The sequence below is a fragment of the Cydia splendana genome, chromosome 25, assembly GCF_910591565.1.
Source record: "Cydia splendana chromosome 25, ilCydSple1.2, whole genome shotgun sequence".
In the NCBI taxonomy this organism is placed as follows: Eukaryota; Metazoa; Arthropoda; class Insecta; order Lepidoptera; family Tortricidae; genus Cydia; species Cydia splendana.
In genome coordinates, this window is record NC_085984.1 from 7,701,251 (window position 1) to 7,721,112 (window position 19,862).

The 19,862-nt window shown below is 37.7% G+C and overlaps 1 long non-coding RNA gene across 1 annotated transcript; it reads left to right on the forward strand.

Annotated features, from left to right (window-relative positions):
* The first annotated feature begins 11,401 nt into the window (after positions 1 to 11,401).
* Positions 11,402 to 19,862, forward strand: LOC134802878 (uncharacterized). Its single transcript, XR_010145882.1, has 2 exons — positions 11,402 to 11,593; positions 17,783 to 19,862. It is a non-coding gene; the product is annotated as an uncharacterized LOC134802878 (long non-coding RNA).

The following is a 19,862-nucleotide window of genomic DNA, read 5'->3' on the forward strand; positions in this document are numbered from 1 at the left end:
TGCGCGGGAGTTGAATACTTGATGATTTTGTTGGGGCGCATGCACGGTGTATAATGCAATCTCAATGTAGGAATATTTTTAAGGCCTTACCATGGTCTAATAAAACATGGTCTTCTATTCCCAGAGTGACACAGGCCTACGTCACAATAACATGGCCGCTATATATAGCGCTATCGCATATTATCATATAGCGCTGTCGCATGATGACGTAGGCTTGTGTCAGTTAGGTGACCTAGAAAAGACTGGAATAGAGTACCAGGCGGAGTATATTATTATACCATGGGCCTTACCAATATTATTATATGCCTTATTTTGTAGTCGGCATCTAGCGTCAAGTAGCGGAATTTATCAGTACTGCTAGTTGACAATAGATGGTGCGGCGAACGAAAACTCAACAATTTTCAGCTAATAACCGGATTAACTGGATGTCTATTTTCGAATCCTTCTGCTTATAATATTGTAAATTGTTTTAGTAGTACATTTTTCGTCAGTAGCGACACTTGTGACATCTGTTGTCAAGTAGCGGTACTGATAGTTCCACTACTTGACGCTAGATGTCGACTACGAAATAACTCGCGTTTTGGTAAGAAAACTGATTTATGGAGTTAATACCACTCTTTCTTTACTTATACTACTCTATTTATTTATTATTAATATCACAAGAAGAATTTATATCACCTTTATCACAAAAAGATATGCTTTAACTAACTAACTTATGTGTTTTTTAACTAGTCACCGTAGGTACTACCTACCTATACATAAATTATAAACTGAAATAGACGTAGGTACATTATGTTTTTGACTAAACCTGAAAGCCGAAAGTTCCGTACCTGAAGGGTAAAAACGGGACCCTATTACTAAGACCCCACTGTCCGTCTGTCCGTCTGTCGGTGTCCGTCTGTCTGTCATCAGACTGTATCTCATGAACCGTGATAAAATTTAATGTACGGAACCCTCGGTGGGTGGGTCCGACTCGCACTTGTCCGGTTTTTTATACTAACTTGCTTTGCTTCAAGCTTGATCTTCAGAATTGCCTATATTTCTCCCACTCTAACAGATAACGTTGTCCCTCTCTCTTATAGGCTCATAATTTCCACCAATCAGAAGGCACCTTTACAATCCATCGACATTACGCGAGAATAAAGTTTGAAGTCTGTGTTAAATGCCTTCTCATAAACTAAAAAGACCTAACTCTATCCACTCCTCAACCTAAAACACGCCTTAACACCACCACATAGAGTTCACTTCACCTTGTATTATTTTGAAGGATTCCACCTAACTGCATGTTACCTTTAATTCAAAATACACTTTAAGGTAAAAGCATAGAGTTGTTTTTTGCATGTAGCTTTTTTGAGTGTTGTTCGAAGTTTGAATGAAACTTTGGCGAATTCGCAGCAGTTTAGGGATAAGTTTATGTATGAAAGTTGTGTGTTGTTTGTACAGTCAGCCGCAGAAGTTGCTAAGCGGGCGAGGTGTTCAAAATGATCTTGACGTGACTTTATTGTTAAGAGAATAAGAGCGTGTCAAGGTAATTTTGAACACCTCGCCCGCTTAGCAACTTCTGCTGCTGACTGTATACATAATAAAGTTACATGTATATGGCTGAAAACAGCTCCAACGCAATATATACCTACGTCCCACTGCTGGGCTCTCATGTGTGAAAGGGCTTGGTATATAGTCCCCACACTGACCTAATGCGGGTTGGGCATGAAAATCCGTTCAGTAGTTTTTGAGTTTATCGCGAACATACAAACACACAAACAGACAGACGCGGCGAAGGACTTGTTTTATAAGGTGTAGTGATGTCCACACCACAATTCCTGAACACCTGACATATTCTCAAGTCGAATCGGCCCCTGTAGCTATACATCGATATGTGCAACCTAAAAACCAGTCGGGGTCATTGACCGCCTGCACCTGGATCTGGTTTCAAATAATACTATACTTATAAATAAGTAATGAAACGCATTGGGTCTTTCCCATTTCTACCTTAAAACCTGTTTTTTTATTCCTGGTACCAAAATGATAGTTTGTTGGTCAATTCACAACATGACAGATCGGTTGGACATTTTGGAACAATCGATTTGGCCATTTTCACCAATTTTAAATTTCAGGTGATAATTGAGCGCTCTAAATAAAAAAAAATGCCCCCAAATTGGTATTCTTGCGTCCATTTTATCGGTAATATCGGTCATAATCGGCGGTCGAATTCGGCGAGCCAAATTGGCGTTTGCCTGCAGCGTAGTACAGCTTGGCAAAAAAGAGTAGAAAAAATTAAAAGTAGCAACACTGTAGTGTCGTCCCGTTTTCTTATACGTATATATGTTGCAGTCAAAAGTGTGAACTGGTCAAAAGAACTTTTAACCGACAAAAACAGGCAAAACTGCTTTTGACTGAGCATGTTGGTCAAAAGTAGTTTTACCTGAAAATCATACCTATTTCTGGCAGCAGTTTCGTTTTTAGGGCGTAGCAAAAAAAAATAACCCTATCCTACCTATCTCTGGGAACAGTTTCGTTTTTAGCGCGTAGCAAAAAAAAAATAACCCTGACCTACCTATTTCTGCGAGTACTTTTGACTGATAGTAACAGTCACAGTTACTATTAACCATTGATTTTCAGGTAAAACTACTTTTGACCAACATGCTCAGTCAAAAGCAGTTTTGCCTGTTTTTGTCGGTTAATAGTTCTTTTGACCAGTTCACACTTTTGACTGCGACATATATATTGGTTTGAAAGGGACGACACTACAGTGTTGCCACTTTTTATTTTCTACTCTTTTTTGCCAAGCAGTAGTGAACGGAAGAGCCCGTGTTCAAAGCAATTGGAATAAATCTTGTTTGTCTTCAGTTGTCGTGTTCCGTGATTACCCGCGAACCACGTTCGTCGTGTTGCCTCTTTGTCGTACTAGTAAATTCGTACGTAAGTGTGACAGGGAGGCAGCACGTCGAACGTTGTTCGCGATAGGCCCACTGATTACTGATTACGACTGACTCGTCCGCTTTTCAAGATGCTTTCCCATTTGTCCCGGCCACAGACAAGACATCCTCCAGACTGAGCATAGTAGCTCTACCACCTCTGCCACAAATACGGTAGTTTTACTCCATTTTCGAGTCGAAAGTGTCTTTGTGTGACGTCCGTGTGTTTGAATGGACTAAGGCACGGGACCTCGCTCACCTCGTCCCCCGCACCCCCGTATTTTTGGCAGCATCGGTTTCATGAAATACATAAACTTCGTCTAGAGGATTCCTAGTCTATGGTCCCGGCCCACGTGACCGCCGCCATACATGAGGCGGCGACAGATGGGAATGACTTTATGGATGCACCCGGGCGGGTACAAATGGGAATACACCGTTTTCAACCGACTTCAAAAACCATTGTTATTATTTTTTTAAGTTCCGTATCCAAAGGGTAAAATGGGATCCTATTACTAAGACTCCGCTGGCCCAGCAAACATTTTTGGTCAATATTCCGATAAAGGCACCTATTTGCGACCGAAAATAGGTGCTTTTATCGGAATATTGACCAAAAATGTTTGCTGGGGTCCGTCTGTCCGTCTGTCCGTCTGTCCGTCTGTCCGTCTGTCCGTCTGTCCGTCTGTCCGTCTGTCCGTCTGTCCGTCTGTCCGTCAGTCCGTCTGTCCGTCTGTCCGTCTGTCCGTCTGTCCGTCTGTCCGTCTGTCCGTCTGTCCGTCTGTCCGTCCGTCTGTCTATCACCAGGCTGTATCTCATGAACCGTGATAGATAGGCAGGTGTAATTTTCACAAATGATGTATTTCTGTTGCCGCTATAACAGAAAATACTAAAAACAGAATATAATAAATATATAAGTGGGGCTCCCATACAACAAACGTGATTTTTTTGCCGTTTTTTGCGTAATGGCACGGAACCCTTCGTGCGCGAGTCCGACTCGCACTTGGCCGGTTTTTTTTAAATTCTACGATGGTGGAAGCGTTAATGTGTAAGCGGCTACTGCGGCCTATGGACGCTTGCTAGTCCAGTCCAGTGGAGTCACAAGCACGTTGCCGATCTTTTAAGTATACATACAATAGGTTTAACTGTTGGCAGGATAAAGGACAAATAAATGTATATTATTAATTCATTACTTAGATAAAGTGTAGTCAAAAGTGTATTTAATAATTTTATATAATGAGTGAATTGCAAAAAAAATTGTACATAGTTAAGCACCTGTAATTAGTCTAAAGTTAATTGATTCCATTGTGTTACGACAGTTAAGCCATTTCTATTTAAGTTAGATGCATGAAAGTGTGTTAGCGTATGCTATAGACTTATATGTGTACGAATAAAGTACAATACAATACAATTTGCATCGTTAATTTTCGTAACACAAATGAATCAATTAGGTTAAGGCTAATCACAGCTTCTTAACTGCTCTTAATTACGTACAATTTTTTTGCAAGACACTCTAATCATGGTATAATAATATACTCCGCCTGGTACTCCATTCCCGTCTTTTCTAGGTCACCTAACTGACACGGGCCTACGTCATCATGCGACAGCGCTATATGATAATATGCGATAGCGCTATATATAGCGGCCATGTTGTTGTGACGTAGGCCCGTGTCACTCTGGGAATGGAAGACCATGTTTTATTAGACTATGACTCTAATAATCCTTAATATTTATTTATTTTGATAAAAAATCAATAATTTTATAAAAATTGTGTTATGTTAAACTCTCGTATTGTCTGTATATTAAATTATTTGCGAAGTAATCTCAGACGAGGAGGAAATGCTTTCATTGTATAATTTATAAGCGCCTGGTTTTATTTGACGGCAATGCATCCATTGCTTTATTGCTATTTTATAAGCAGTGATCGTACATTTTCCAGCATTTTTGGTGCAGCGGAGTGGTGTTAACGGAATTGGTATAAATAATTTCAACCCTTCTGATTAATAATTAATAATAATTAAGCCTTTTTATTTCCTTACTAAAATTTGATTTACAATGGTATTGTGATTTGAGTGCATGCATTTTATATTTTATAAATTTTAGTTTAAATAATAATAAAAACAATTCAGGGCAGCTTGTGGCGAGCTGTTGGGAAGTAACGACCCCACGGACCCGAGTGCTCCCGAGAGTCGGTCAGGGTCTCCGTCTCCGGCGTGTCTTCGTCGGTCGGAGTGGATCCCAAGGGGACCCGCAGGACTCTCAGCTCTGGCTTGCCTTAATTGGCCGTCCAGAGAGGAGTCGTTAGAGCTATATGCTCCAGGGGTGGAAGTGAAAGATGCATAAGACGCGAGTTGGCACAGTGGCTGCTAACAGCCACTGGGTAGAAAGCGGCGCACACCTCTCGACACCCCTGAGCCGCTCACACCGATGTTGCTCCTGGTCGTCTTCGCGACGGCAGTTTCAGGGGCCCATCTAGTGCGCGGCAAGTCACCACCTGCCTCGATAACTTGTGTGAACATTGTTATGGCAGGTGTCCGTACGTCTTTGTAATAACCCAGTCTCATAGTCCACCCAAACTTCAATCCATAGACCGGTATACTGTTCTCTTTTTCTACAATAGTCCCAATGCCTGCTGAGACCGGTTCATGGGTGTCTATTGTAGCACCTGTGAACGGGTTCCAGCAGGCGTTCTACATGACATAAAAGCTCTCCAAGGGGCCTCTACGTGTTGGATCTGTGTCCCCACGCAAGCCTATCAAAAAGCCGGGATTATAGGCCCGTGATATCCAAGGAAAAACAATTACAACACAAATAATATATAAAAACATTTTTTTTATCAAGGACCTCTTCATAGAGTGAAGGCCTCCTCCATTTTTCTCCACATTGATCTGTCATTCGCTTTATCAGTCCAGTTTTTTCCTGCTGCTTTTAAAATCTCATCGAGCCATCTCTCCGCAGGTCTGCCTCTGGGTCCTGCGAATTAACCCTATGATTAATTAGCGTTATTTACGTTAATATTAACCTTAATTTACCATTTCAGTGGAAATTATCTATACCAATTCCGTTAACACCACTGCGCTGTACCAAAATAATGCTGGAAAATGTACGATCACTGTTTATAAGTTACAGGCTTTTATTTATTTAAATTGCAATGTTTGTGCAGTGCAATTGCAGTGTAACAAAACTAGTAAGAATCTGTTTGAGAGCATATTTGGTAGGTACCTACTGCAAAAGCATTGTATTATGTGTAGAGTTAAAGGTGACTCAGCTCAGGTAAGAATGCACATCAAATTGTATGAAAGCATCTCATAACAATCAGTCAGATTCATATAATATGTATTCTCATTACTTTTATTGATTTTATTTTCTTTTCCTTTTGTAAGAATTTGATATGTTTTCTGAAAGAGCTACGTATTTGTATAAAGTTATGTACTCACTGAGTATAATTGCATGAATTCTATAGTAATTTAAATTGTATTTTTCTTAATTACTCGTAATGCATGTTAATTATAAGATGTAATAATGTTTTGAAAAGATGTGTCCCGCCGAGTTTGTTGCCGGTCCCATATTGGGATACCCTCCTCCAATTGAGGGGGGATTTAAATCTTCTCGGGGCAGAGGTGTACGGTTGGAGCCGGTAAAGGTTTATTTGACGTTCATAAGCGCATTGTAATATGCCTACTTGAATAAACTATTTTTTATCTTTTATCTTTTTTTATCTTTAACTTATAGTGTTCCGATAATTATTAATTTCTGAAAATCGTAAAATACACCCTAGCTAGTAGTGGGTAGTAGTAGTAATCACAACTCAGGTTTACAAAAATAAATTGTCTATGGGAGGGTAAATATTTTTCCCGAGACCGGGTTGGTGCCATAGTAAAAGTTGCTCACTATAATCCCAAAACCTCCCTGGCAACGGGAATGCAGTTATTTTTTTAGCCACCCTGTATAATTTGCTAGATATAATCTACTATGTTCAAATATCCAATAGTCTGTAGGGGTCAAACAGATCACTGTGTTATGTCTTTCCTGTAGACATACACAAAAGTTAAGGGCTATAAAGGTTAATTTTCTTATTTAACCCTTATCCACGTGAAAAGGTCCTCCTTTTATTTAGAGAACTATGATAAAATCATTGCTTACATGCCCACAAGCTGTTAACTATAGCCCACAGGAGAGAAAACTAGTGTGTTATCGCGAACAGCACATTTTTCTCTCCTGTGGACAATAGTTAATAGCTTGTGGGCGTGTAAGCAATGATTTTATCATAGTTCTCTAAATAAAAGGAGGACCTTTTCACGTGGATAAGGGTTTAATAAGAAAATTAACCTTTATAGCCCTCAACTCTTGTGTATGGCTACAGGAAAGACATAACACAGTGATCTGTTTGACCCGTAGGCGTAGCTCGAGCTACCAAAGAACGTAAGTGTGTACACGTCCTAATGCCATCGCTACACTTACGTAAGGGATGTAACAGAATGCTAGCTGCATCGACCGGTGCAGATGCTGCAGGCGGTGTAGGGATGGGACACGCCGTCTATCGATATCGATATGTTTCTTGGCGTTTTCCCGTTTCGATATCGATATGTAGCGTTTTCCCGTTTGCACACCAAAATACATGAATATTTGTATTAGACGAATTGAGCTTTCAAAGGTCGTAATAAGTGTGTGGTATAACAAAGGCGAACTTATCCCTAAAAGGGATCTCTTCCAGCTAACCTTTGAGAAAATGCGAAAGAATAACTAATCGAAATATGTTCCATATTTTACATTACAGTGGAAACTGGATAAGTGGAACCTGGGTTAGTGGAAAACCTCTTTAAGTGGACCCAAGTTCTCGGTTCCAGTCCCTTGGCAACGAATTACCTCTATAAGTGGAATTTTGGGACCTCTATAAGCGGAATCCATTTTTTTGAAAATTTCTTATTTTTACCTCTGTAACTGGAAGCAGCCGTCTCCGAAACCTCTATGAGTGGAATAGCTCGGCGTTATTAATAAACCGTCACAAGTTAACATTATGGTTCGTGTATTAACAACGTATTTTGTATGAGATCACACATCGTTCAGTTTTTTTTGCATTAAAGTACAATCGGTACATTGATTTATTTAACCATACTTGTTTCTCTTGGATAAATAAATATTAGGAGTGATTTTGTTTATGTAATTTTGAAAATTGTATACGAGTAGGTACTGTGGATTATTTACAGTATTGCTTTTTTTAAAGTCAGGATTACATACCTATTTTTTTTAATACATACATATCTACATACATATTTAATAAAAGATCATTATTTAAGTCTTGATCATACCATACGTGACCTCTATAAGCGACATTACTAGCATCCACAACCTCTGTTAGCGAGAGCCTCTGTAAGTGAGAAAACGTTTTATTTGAACCTGGTTTAGTGGAAAACTGGATAAATGGAAAACCTGGATAAGCGGAACTAAACAGCCGGTCCCTTGCAATTCCACTTATCCAGTTTCCACTGTATTAACTAGAGTTACATATATGTCCAGATGGCGAAAAAGATGTGTTGTGTGTGACTCTAGTTAATAATGTAAAACATGGAAGATATTTCGATTAGTTTAAAATACCCCGCAGTCTGAATTGTCCCCCTGCACTTTACCCTCTTTTTCATGTTTACATATACGTGTCCATAATGTAATGAAGGTAACGAATCATCCTCCATATAACCTTGCAGAAAATACAAATATTTTAATACAAAACATGACTCAATATTGTTATAAAACCGTATTAGTATAATTTGTTTGTCCTTCCCGTACGTGTGCTCGTTACAAGCGTGTTTGAGTTGCTAAAATGTTTGAAGGGGATTTATAATATATATTATATTAGAAGCTTGTAGCTTGTATGATGTGTAAAGTATAAATATATAAATATTAGAGGACAATTTTACACAGATCAACTTAGTCCCACAGTAAGCAAGGTACTAGACGACGATATATATAATACTAGATGACCCGGCGAACTTCGTTTCACCTTCCTATATCTATCAATTTATTTGCACTTTCTTATTTTTTTTCTTTCATAAGAACCTTCTGACAATAACAAACACAATTCTATTTTATTTTTAAGGCACACTATACAGACGACATTAAATACATGTTTATAATAAAAGCGGGAGGCTTTATATAGAAATGCCATCCTAAATAAGTGAGCACAGCAAGAACAATAAGTAACAACGAGCAAAAACTATCCTTTTAGTTTAATTTTTCTTTTACTTCTCTATATTGAATGTTTTGTTGTTATATATGTACCTCATTAATGTAATTTTACTACATTGCAACTTATGTTTTAAGAGTAAATCTTACTCCTCGTCTTCCGGGGTGAGGGCTTGGAGATCTGTAATACAGGTTTACGCCTAGTTCAGACTCCAGTATCTCACAAAGGATATAAATCTAAGTTGTCCTTTACTCTATCAATAGTTGAATATTGTTAAATGTATCCTTTGTGAGGTGGAAATAAATACATTTTATTTTATTATATTTTTATTATTTTATCCTAAAATTATTTAAAAAAAAACACAAAATATCTTAAAAACATACTAAATTTTAAAATTCAAACCGCAATACCAAAATAATCAGGGAAATTGGTCCAGCCGTTCACGCGTGATGGCGTGATCAAGGGAACTTTCTTTCTTTACTTACAGCTGGCAACACTGTAGTGTCGTCCCGTTTTCTTATATAAATTGGTTTGAAAGGGACGACACTACAGTGTTGCCACTTTTTAATTTCTACTCTTTTTTGCCAAGCTGTATATTTCTCTATGATTAGGGTAACTTTGAAAGCGGAATGATTGATAATTTTGAAAATAACATAGATGGTTTAGTAGACTGTGATTTTCAAAATTATGTACGTACCTACATACTCCGTTTTTGAAGTTTCTATTGGGCCACCTTACATGAGAACTCATTTTCTACTGCTACATATTTTATCGATAAACTGAAACTAATAACACTTTCCCATCACTAAACATCCTGCTTACGTCACAATCGTTCTTGACCCCGTGGCATAATGCTCCCGTTTACCGCAAATGCCACCCTCTCACATACGCATAAGGTTCAAATTGCTTTGGCAAAACTATTCCTAATGCTCCCGTTTACCGCAAATGCCACCCTCTCACATACGCATAAGGTTCAAATTGCTTTGGCAAAACTATTCCTAATGCTCCCGTTTACCGCAAATGCCACCCTCTCACATACGCCTAAGGTTGAAAATGCTTTGGCAAAACTATACCTAAACTAGAACAAAGGGTAGTGATAATTAGTTCGTTAGGAAAAACTCTTTACTAATTTAGTTCATTTGTTTTATCTTTGTTTTTTCTTCTTTGCTTTAGAGGAAAGGGGATGGCTTCTTCTCCATACAAACGTAGTCCCCCTTTCCCTCTCTGGATCTTGACATTGTGGAAAATATTTTTACATATTTTTATGTATTAACCATAGCTTATTTAGAGGAGATTCGTGTTACCGAGGTTCTACTGGTTAATAGCAATATATGACGTCACGTATGTCAGTGTTAGTTGTGTTAGTCATTCGTGGGTAAAATCCCTAAGGCCGATACACTGAACTCCTGTTTTCCAATTATTGTGTTTAGACGATTAGTGTTAAATGTTTGAATAAACGTCTGGTACCTACAAGAATAACGTCAATTATTGACCGAGCGTGAGCGAAGGTCTCCGTTTCAGCTTGGACAAAAATGCTTTGTATGCCCGATCGTTTTCCTATGCAGGTCGCATTTTCTTAACTGATTATCGTGAAATTTTGTGAGCAGATTCGGTAGTCAGAAAGAATTTAACCTGACGTTTTGTTTGTTTTTGGTTTATGGCATAAATAAGCCGCCAGTGTAGGCTCTATGTAACTAAAGCCCGTTGTGAGTTCGCTGTGATAATGATTCAACGAAATACATAAGCATTATGTAGGCATGCCATATTCAAAAATTCTCGGAAAGATCAAAGTTACCCAAATGCCCAAATGCACCAAAATAATACGCCGTTTCTTGTTACTTAGACCGATTAAAAAAATGTTTCGCAATATTTTGCAACATTATCTTATTGACTATTAGCCATTTTTTGTTAAACTAGCCGTCTCAGGTTCAATCACCGGACAGGGCAAATAAAGGATGACTCACGCTAGAATGGTCCGGGTCCGGGCCCATGCGCCTCCAGGAAGCGGCGGAAGGACGAATTGGTATAGATTTATTACGTATGTATAGCGGTAACTAAGGAGGGATTAAATAAACTGTTTATCACCATTATGTACACTAAATTTCAAAGAAACCCATAGGTACTTAAATTTAACTTAAACAAACTGGGTATTCCCATCCTTAAATAAACTATAATATCGATATATTTAAAAACAGCGGACTCATTCATCAATTCGCATACATTAGCTAAAACAAATATAACATCAGAACATCACGACACAAAATACCTTCTTATTTGCACTTACAAAACCAAAATTCATAGAAAACTAAACCTTACTGCCTTCTTATAAAGTCTCTACACATAGATATTGGCTGCAAATGGATTTTGACAAATACTTCATATAAAGTCAAGTTTGCGTTATCGGGAAACAAACGACGTTCGCACTTGGTTCTAAATTCAAATCGTTTTCAAAATGGCCGTAGGAAGGATATTATTGCTGTTGGCAGTTTTGGTGGTTTTGGAAGTAAGTGCTTTTCTCTTATGTTTAAAATAATAAAGACCAATTGTAGCTAGTTTGTTAGTGCACGACACCTTGCACTTTGTGACTATGCGCTGAAACTTGGCACAGTTGATTCTTAGCTGGTCATGAGCAGATACAGCCCGGGAGACCTCGAGAGCCACGTCTCATTTAGTGGGGGGGAGGGGGGGAAGTTCGACGCCGCCGCGCTTCACTTGGAGCAACATTTCTCTAAAACTGTACCTATTAGGGCATGTGATATATCATTTTCGGTTAAATTAAGGATGAGGAATTTTTTTTTGGAATCAAAACAATGCACTTTCTAACAAAAAAAATAACATAAAGTAGAAAAGACAAAAAAACGTATCTTGGATTTTTTCATAATTACCAAATTTTTTTTTAAGTGTAGTAGGAATCTGAAAACAAAAAATATAGTTGTAAAGCTACACTTATTACGTTTAAGAAAATATATAGTTTATTATACAAAACTGTTGATAAATGGGAGATAAAAAATAATATTAAGCGTGGGCCAGAGTGATCTCAATACAAAATATTATGAATGTGGGAAAGTTACTTATAATTTGTTCTACAATCGTTTATTTTTTAGTTTTTCGTAAATAACTCGTAAACGGTAGCCCACAGCAAAAAAATATCTTTTACGTAAATAATCTGTTTCAGATTTCTTATAAAATAAGTGCTCCTTTTTTTCGCTAAGGTCAATATTAAAAAAAATATTGAAGGGAGAAAATAAATACTAAGGTCCTCTTTTTTAGTCATTCGTAAATAACTCGTAAAGGATGTCCAATAGCAAAAAATATTTTAACACAAGAATAATTAGCATAAAGTTTCCTACAAAAAAGGTTATTCAAACTTTTTCGCTAGGATCAATATTTAAAAAGGGGACCTTAGAATTTATTTTCTCTCTTTAATATCGTTTTTAATATTGATCCTAGCGAAAAAGTTCGAATGACCTTTTTTGTAGGAAATTTTATGTAAATTAATCATGTACTAAAAATTTTTTTGCTATTGGCCTTCGTTTACGAGTTATTTACGAATGACTAAAAAAGGGGACCTAAGTATTTATTTTCTCCCTTCAATATTTTTTTTAATATTGATGGTACCGAAAAACAGTAGTACTTATTTTATAAGAAATCTGAAACAGATTATTTACGTAAAAGATATTTTTTTGCTGTGGGCTACCGTTTACGAGTTATTTACGAAAAACAAGAACAATAAACGATTGTAGAACAAACTATAAGTAACTTTCCCACATTCATAATATTTTGTATTGAGATCACTCTGACCCACGCTTAATATTATTTTTTATCTCCCATTTATCGACAGTTTTGTATATTAAACTATATATTTTCTTAAACGTAATAAGTGTAGCTTTACGACTGTATTTTTGTTTTCAGATTCCTGCTACACTTTAAAAACAAATTGGTAATTATGAAAAAATCAAAAATAAGTTTTTTAGTCTTTTCTACTTTATGCTTTTTTTTTGTTAGAAAGTGCATTGTTTTTGTTCCAAAACTAGATTCCTCATCCTTAATTTATCGGAAAATGATATATTACATTCCCTAATAGGTATAGTTTTAGAGAAATGTTGCTCCAAGTGAAGCGCGGCAGCGTCGAACTTTCCCCCTCCCCCCTCACTAAATGAGAGGTGGCTCTCGACGGCTCCCGGTCTGTATCTGCTCAAGACCAGCTAAGAATCAACTGTGCCAAGTTTCAGCGCATAGTCTCAAAGTGCAAGGTCCCCATACAACGGTGTGCAGTAACAAAGCAGCTATTGATTGTGTACGACGATTACAAATGCAGTGCATAATTGTTTTCAATCGTATTTTCTCGGAAACGTTCGTATTTGTCATGCTAGTTCAGTCAATGTCAGTACTTTTTGTTCCGAGACTGACTGAAATAGCAAGACACGGTCGTCATGTTTCCGTGAAAAATGTGAAAATACGATGGAAAATAATTATGCACTACTGTACGAAGGTTAAAAGACAAAATTGTATTTGGATATTTTTTGAGTGGCAAGAAAAAAAATTACGTGCAATGAAAAAAATATATACCTTTGAAAATCGTAGGCAGTAGGAAAGATAAATGAAAAAAATCAATAAAACATAGAATAAAAGTATTTTTCCTCGGGAAAAACTCGAACTTAAGGGCCTTCTAGAACACTATATTTTCATTTATTACATCACTAGCGACCCGCCCCGGCTTCGCACGGGTTAACAAATTATACACCTCAACCTTCCTCAAGAATCACTCTATTGATAGGTGAAAACCGCATGAAAATCCGTTTAGTAGTTTTTGAGTTTATCGCAAACATACATACACACAAACAGACAAACTTTGTTTTATAAGGTGTAGTGATAATAAATAAAAGATAAAACCTCTGACTAATTAAAAACAATTGTTGTTTCAACAATTAAATCTAACACGATAACTGTGTTATTGTAAGCTAGAACTGCAGTGCTGCAGTTGCATAAATGCATACAAATGTGCAGTGGAAGCCATTTTGTTTGCGCTCTCGACGTTGCAATAATCCTAAGGCGGCGGCTATAGTGAGAGGAGCAGCGGATACATAAGCGGAGCGAAAAATGACTGTCGATTAGCGGAAAGAAAATACGCCCATTGGAGTTAAAGAAATTGTAACAAAAAACTGCTTAAGGCAAACCAGATAAGTACTAAAAACGTTATTTTTAAACTTGTGTTTCGTGGAGGAGCTGTGGTACCTATAGCGCTTCTTTGCCTTTTCACGTAAAATAGGTACCCAGAAAAAACGAACTTTCAATAATTGAAAAAAAAAAACTATATGTAGTGTATAAATATGACTTAATTATTATAAACCCTATATAATCAATACTTCTCACCTAGAATTAGAATCTCCACAATCCGAATCATAAAACTCGTCAACATGTTTAAAAAATCTTCAAAACCACTGCAACGAATTAGCCAGAAACCTGTTAAACGAACAAGGCTACATACCGAGGCTAAAAAGATGGCTCATCCTAGGGCTAGACCAGAGACAATAAGCCCCCACGTAAACTGGTGATGGTGCTCAGTGGAACACCACCCTAAATAGCAACTTAAAAAAAAAGAAACAAACCATCTGATTATGGCTAGAACAGCCGATTGCAGATTTAAGTTGAGAAAAAAAAATGTTTAAAAATACTATATTGAAATTGAGAGAAAATCTTTGTTCTTTAATTTAGGCATATTACAATGCGCTTATGAATGTCAGAAACTAACCACCGGTTCTAACCTTGTTCTAACCCTACACCATGTAGTGAACATTGTATGAAAAATTACAGTTTGTTGTAATATAATAATCAATATTTATTAACACAATAATATTTTTTTCACCACACCAGCTCGGAAAGGCTTACTTTGCACTTCAAAAACTGATAGCAAAGTTGCATTACATATATTCACATGTGAGGCAAAGTAATCAAATGCAAATTTTGAGTTGTTTTCTTATGTTTGCTGGTAGAGTTGACTTTTAAATGATGATTTTGGATGATAAATATTTAATAACATTCATTTGAATTTGATTTTGTTTATTATTTTACATTTAATACTTGCTTCGGGTTGGTGTGGTGAAAAATTTTGTGTTTCATTTGGGGGGCAAATTTTGTTTAACCCTCATGCTTTGAAACGCTCGTGGTTCAATTTTGGAATCTTTCGCTTGCTCGGGTATCAATATCAGCACGAGCGGTTAATCAACAACTTTGCCTCCTTGTAAAACAAATAACTATTACTACTAGAGCAGTTGCACTCTGAGCAGAGCCTTAAAATTATATATTTCCTCTTCACACGGAGTTTTACCAGTCTAAATGTAACTTCCTCGTGGAAATACATTTTCCCACCAAGGAAATGGCAAGCTAGAGCTAAATGATGACTCTTCCCTTCAGTACTGTACATACCTACATACATCCATAATCCATACCAATCCATACTATGCATACTAATATTATAAAGGCGAAAGTGTGTCTATCTGACTGTAACTGTTACCTCTTCACGCTTAAGCCGCTGAACCGATTTAGTTGAAATTTGGTATAGACTTATAGAGATAGTTTGAGTCATGGGGAAGGACATAGGATAGTTTTTATGTCGGAAATCATCCCTGAGGAGAGTGCAAAGGGGGGTGGAATTTAAAGAGTTAATGAATTGCCTAATAATTGAAGTAAGCTATGCGCGAATTGAATGATTGCTATTAGCATTATCCAGGCGCTATACCTACTTTAGCTGCTGTCACTAATTCCACGCAGACGAAGTCGCGGGCAAAAGCTAGTAATATATAATCAAGCCTATTTCCCGGAGGGGTAGGCAGATACCACGGATTTCCACTTGCTACACTTTTCAGTACACCTGCATGAAATAAGATCTTTTACAAGCAAAGTGTGATGAAAACAATCACTTACACCTTATAAAACAAAGTCCCCCGCCGCGTATATCTGTTTGTGTGTTTGTTCGCGATAAACTCAAAAACTACTGGACGGATTTTCATGCGGTTTTCACCTATCGATAGAGTGATTCTTGGGGTTTAGATGTATAATTTGTGAACTCGTGCGAAACCGGAGCCGGTCGCTAGTATTAATATAGGTCTCGTTGTTACCTTCATGGCTCCTCTACACGATGGCCCAGCGCCGGCCACTCCAAGGGACGCATTTATGCGTTAGAGGGAGCAAGTGATATTGCTATCTCATTCTACCGCATGGCTGCGTCCCTTGGAGTGGCCGGCGAAGTCCCATCGTGTAGAGGAGCCATCATTATGCATAAAATACATACCTTGTTAAGAGTTATACAAGTTGTATTTATTTATCATATGATTAATAAGGAAATATGCTTTTAATGGCGCTTATGTATACATACACAAACACATATTTGCTTATGTATATACGTGTTCTAATTAAGTACATAGGGATGTGGTTTTAAATGACGTGGTATTTGATCTTAATTTGGAACGTGACTCGTGTCATGATCTACATGTATGTATACATCTCCGTACATTTCCGTTATACACTTATACAGTTATCACCTTTTGAGAGTACAGATTTTTGCGCTGTTTCTTATAAAATAAAATAACTAAAACTAAACCTAATTAAAAAATTAATATCCCTAAAACCTACCCTTCGAAGTCTAGACTATAGACTCCTCGACAAGGTGCCTATCGCGCAGGCAGCATTCCCGCGCTGTATAGCGATGGCAATCGTTTGCGCGAGAAAGCTGCCCGCGCGAGAGTCCCCTGTTACCTCCCTTAACCGCTTACCAAGCTCCTTAAGGAGCCCACGCGCTCCTCTACCCCACGGCCCCAGTGTCTCGACGCCAATAGCTACGAACTCGTAGTTGGCGCCGAGACAACTACCTATATACAGTTATCACCTGAAAGGTAAATACGTAATATAGGTGTATTCGGGTAATACCGAATGTCGGATAATTCCGAAATTCAGATGAAAATCACCCTTAATTATCCGACAGTTTTCGACATTCGGAATTACCCGAGTAAACCTGTACATTTTGCCCGGTTATGCGTAATATAATATAACTGTTATAATTTAGGAATGTGAGTAACTTTATTATATTTTTGAGTCAAGAACTGCTAAATTGATGGGACCGGCCTAAAAATTTCGCTAGATATTATCGGTAAGAAGACGGAACGAAATTTTATGGTTCGTGGCGAACGATATACCTATTACCGTCTGGTTATTCGGTTTCGTTCCACAAAAACAAAAGACGATCGAATTTGATGCAAATCGGTACGTATCTCAACAAAACAGTTCTGTAATCGGTAACCCCGGTAACCGCAAACGGAAAGAAATCTGAATGATCGAAAACGGTTAAGAAATAAAATGGCTTCATAGCCCTGGGTGCTAGCCAGAAAGACAATCGTTTGCACAAAACTCTCTTTAACAATTTTCCATATTAGTGCGATAGAAAGACAGCGTTTCGTTTCGTTTTCTGCAAACGCTTGTCACCTTGGCTAGGCCTCCTGCCGGCCAAGCCAAGGTGACAATCGCTTGCACTACGACAACGAAACGCTTTGTGTCTCTCTATCACTCTCCCATATTAGTGCAACAAGTGACAGTTGCGTTTCGTTCGCTACGGAGCGTAAGCGATTGGCATGTTGGCTGCGCGGTTTGGTGATAATCGTGAAAGGCATAGTTACTATAAGTTGACTTATTCTTTCAGGTATCACATAGCCAAATAATTGGCGGCTTCGGCGGCTACGGCGGCGGCATCGGCGTCATCGGCTTCGGTCGGCGTTACGGCTATGGCGGCTACGGCTACCCCGGCTACTACGGAGGCTACAGGCCTTTCTACCCCCCTCCACCTCCACCGCCACCACCCTTCTTTGGATGAGATAACTGGCACGATTTATTTCGCTACGATAAAAATTGGATAGTGGAGATTTTATGAACTAAAAATAGCGTTTAAGGATGAATAGCCTACAAAATTAGCCTACATAATTGTGTTGACGTTTGCAGCGTCGAGCGTCAAGCGTTGGACTAAAAACATGTATTAATATGGACGCTACAAGCGTAACTGTCGGCCAAAAACGCTAGGAGCGTTTTTCGTGGTGCGTTAGCGATAAATGTATAAAAATATGTTCTCTTTTTAAGTTACAATTATTTGGTCTCGAGACCATGGAATTATTTGACCCTAATCTACTATATCCTAATTGAAGTTTACTGTTCATCATAATCAAAGGCAGAAATGTATAATATTAGGTCCTTACCTATGAAATTGGCGTTTTTGTTCATAGATATAAGTCTGATCCTAGTTTTTTTTTTTACAAAAGTACATACACAATTACAATAAAACTACAGTGCACTCAATAAACAACGATTTTACATACAATTAATTGTTATTTTTTATTGTTAAGTGTTCAGAATTAAGCCTTGAAAATAGGTCTTTTCATGTGCTGTCGGTTCGAGTATTAAAATTACTTATATTTTTCTAATGGTACCAATTTTCAAGAAATGGAGATATTGAAAACATACCTTAAAGGTGTCAAAAATTACTGGAAAAATTTTGTTTGGTTTGAATTAGCCATCAAAAAAATATCCGCAAAATTAATTGTATGGAAATTCGTGTTTCGTTGAAATTCTCCGAACAAAACGCCAATTTCATAGGTAATGACCTAATATAATATATGATAGTCAAATGTTAATACCAGTCGAAAAGTAAATGATTGAAATTAACTCGTTACTTTCCGTTTGCATTTATTATTCAGATTTTTTTTTTTACTTTTCCGATTGGAGTTAATGATTAACGTTAATCATCTTGGCTACGCCAGGAGAGCAGAATGAAACTACGTATTAAAATTAAATTATTTTTTTTATGTGTAGTATTTCCAGTGAAGTAGGTACATATTTTAAGATAAATATTTATTTTTATTTTTAATGTACCTAATTGTACCATCCTGAGATTCAATTATAATGTACTGTTAAGAGAGAAAACACCATACATCATTAAATAAAGGATTTAATACATAAAACTCGGAAAACAGGCGTAGCTTCAAGTAAATCACACTCCGACGCAGTAATGGCGGGCGATGCTCTTCTGACAGTCCGGGTCGCGCCAGTCCTAGTGTCACCACTGACACCTACCGTAGGGCTGCGTTCGAGCAAACCACATAATCGGTTATCAGTTCGGCCTCCTGATGAAAAAACCTTCGCCCACGAAGGTCAGCAAGCGGCGCCACAGCACTTCCGTCTTCGCGCACCTCCCAAGTCGGTTAAAGGGAATCGTGACGTAACCTACTGGTACTCAGCGACTACGTTGACCGCGATGACTGTGCTACACATATCAAAACACAAGCCAATTTGCATCTGTTACAGTGCCAAGTCATATTCTGACGTTGAGACCCCTTTAGGCCACATCAGAGGTTTCTATTTCTTAAAGTAAATAAATTCGATCATCAACTCTCAAACAATGAGCAGTCGTCGGCTCATATTATATCTAACCGTGTACTACCTCTTATTATTTTAATTTAGGAGGATTAAAGAATTATCATGTAGTCAAGAGTGACCCTTTAAAGCAAATGTCATATAGACACATATCAGTTCTTAAATGAAACATGATGTAGACAATACTCAGCCTCTCTAAGCAAGTATCAACTCCTGAAGGAAAGCATCAGGTAGACAAATATAAATTCTTAAGGCAAACATCTTGTAGACATCTGTCAGCTCATAAAGCAAACATCTTGTAGGCAACTGTCAGCTCTTGAATCAAATATAGACTTTTAAAGAAAAACATCATGTAGACA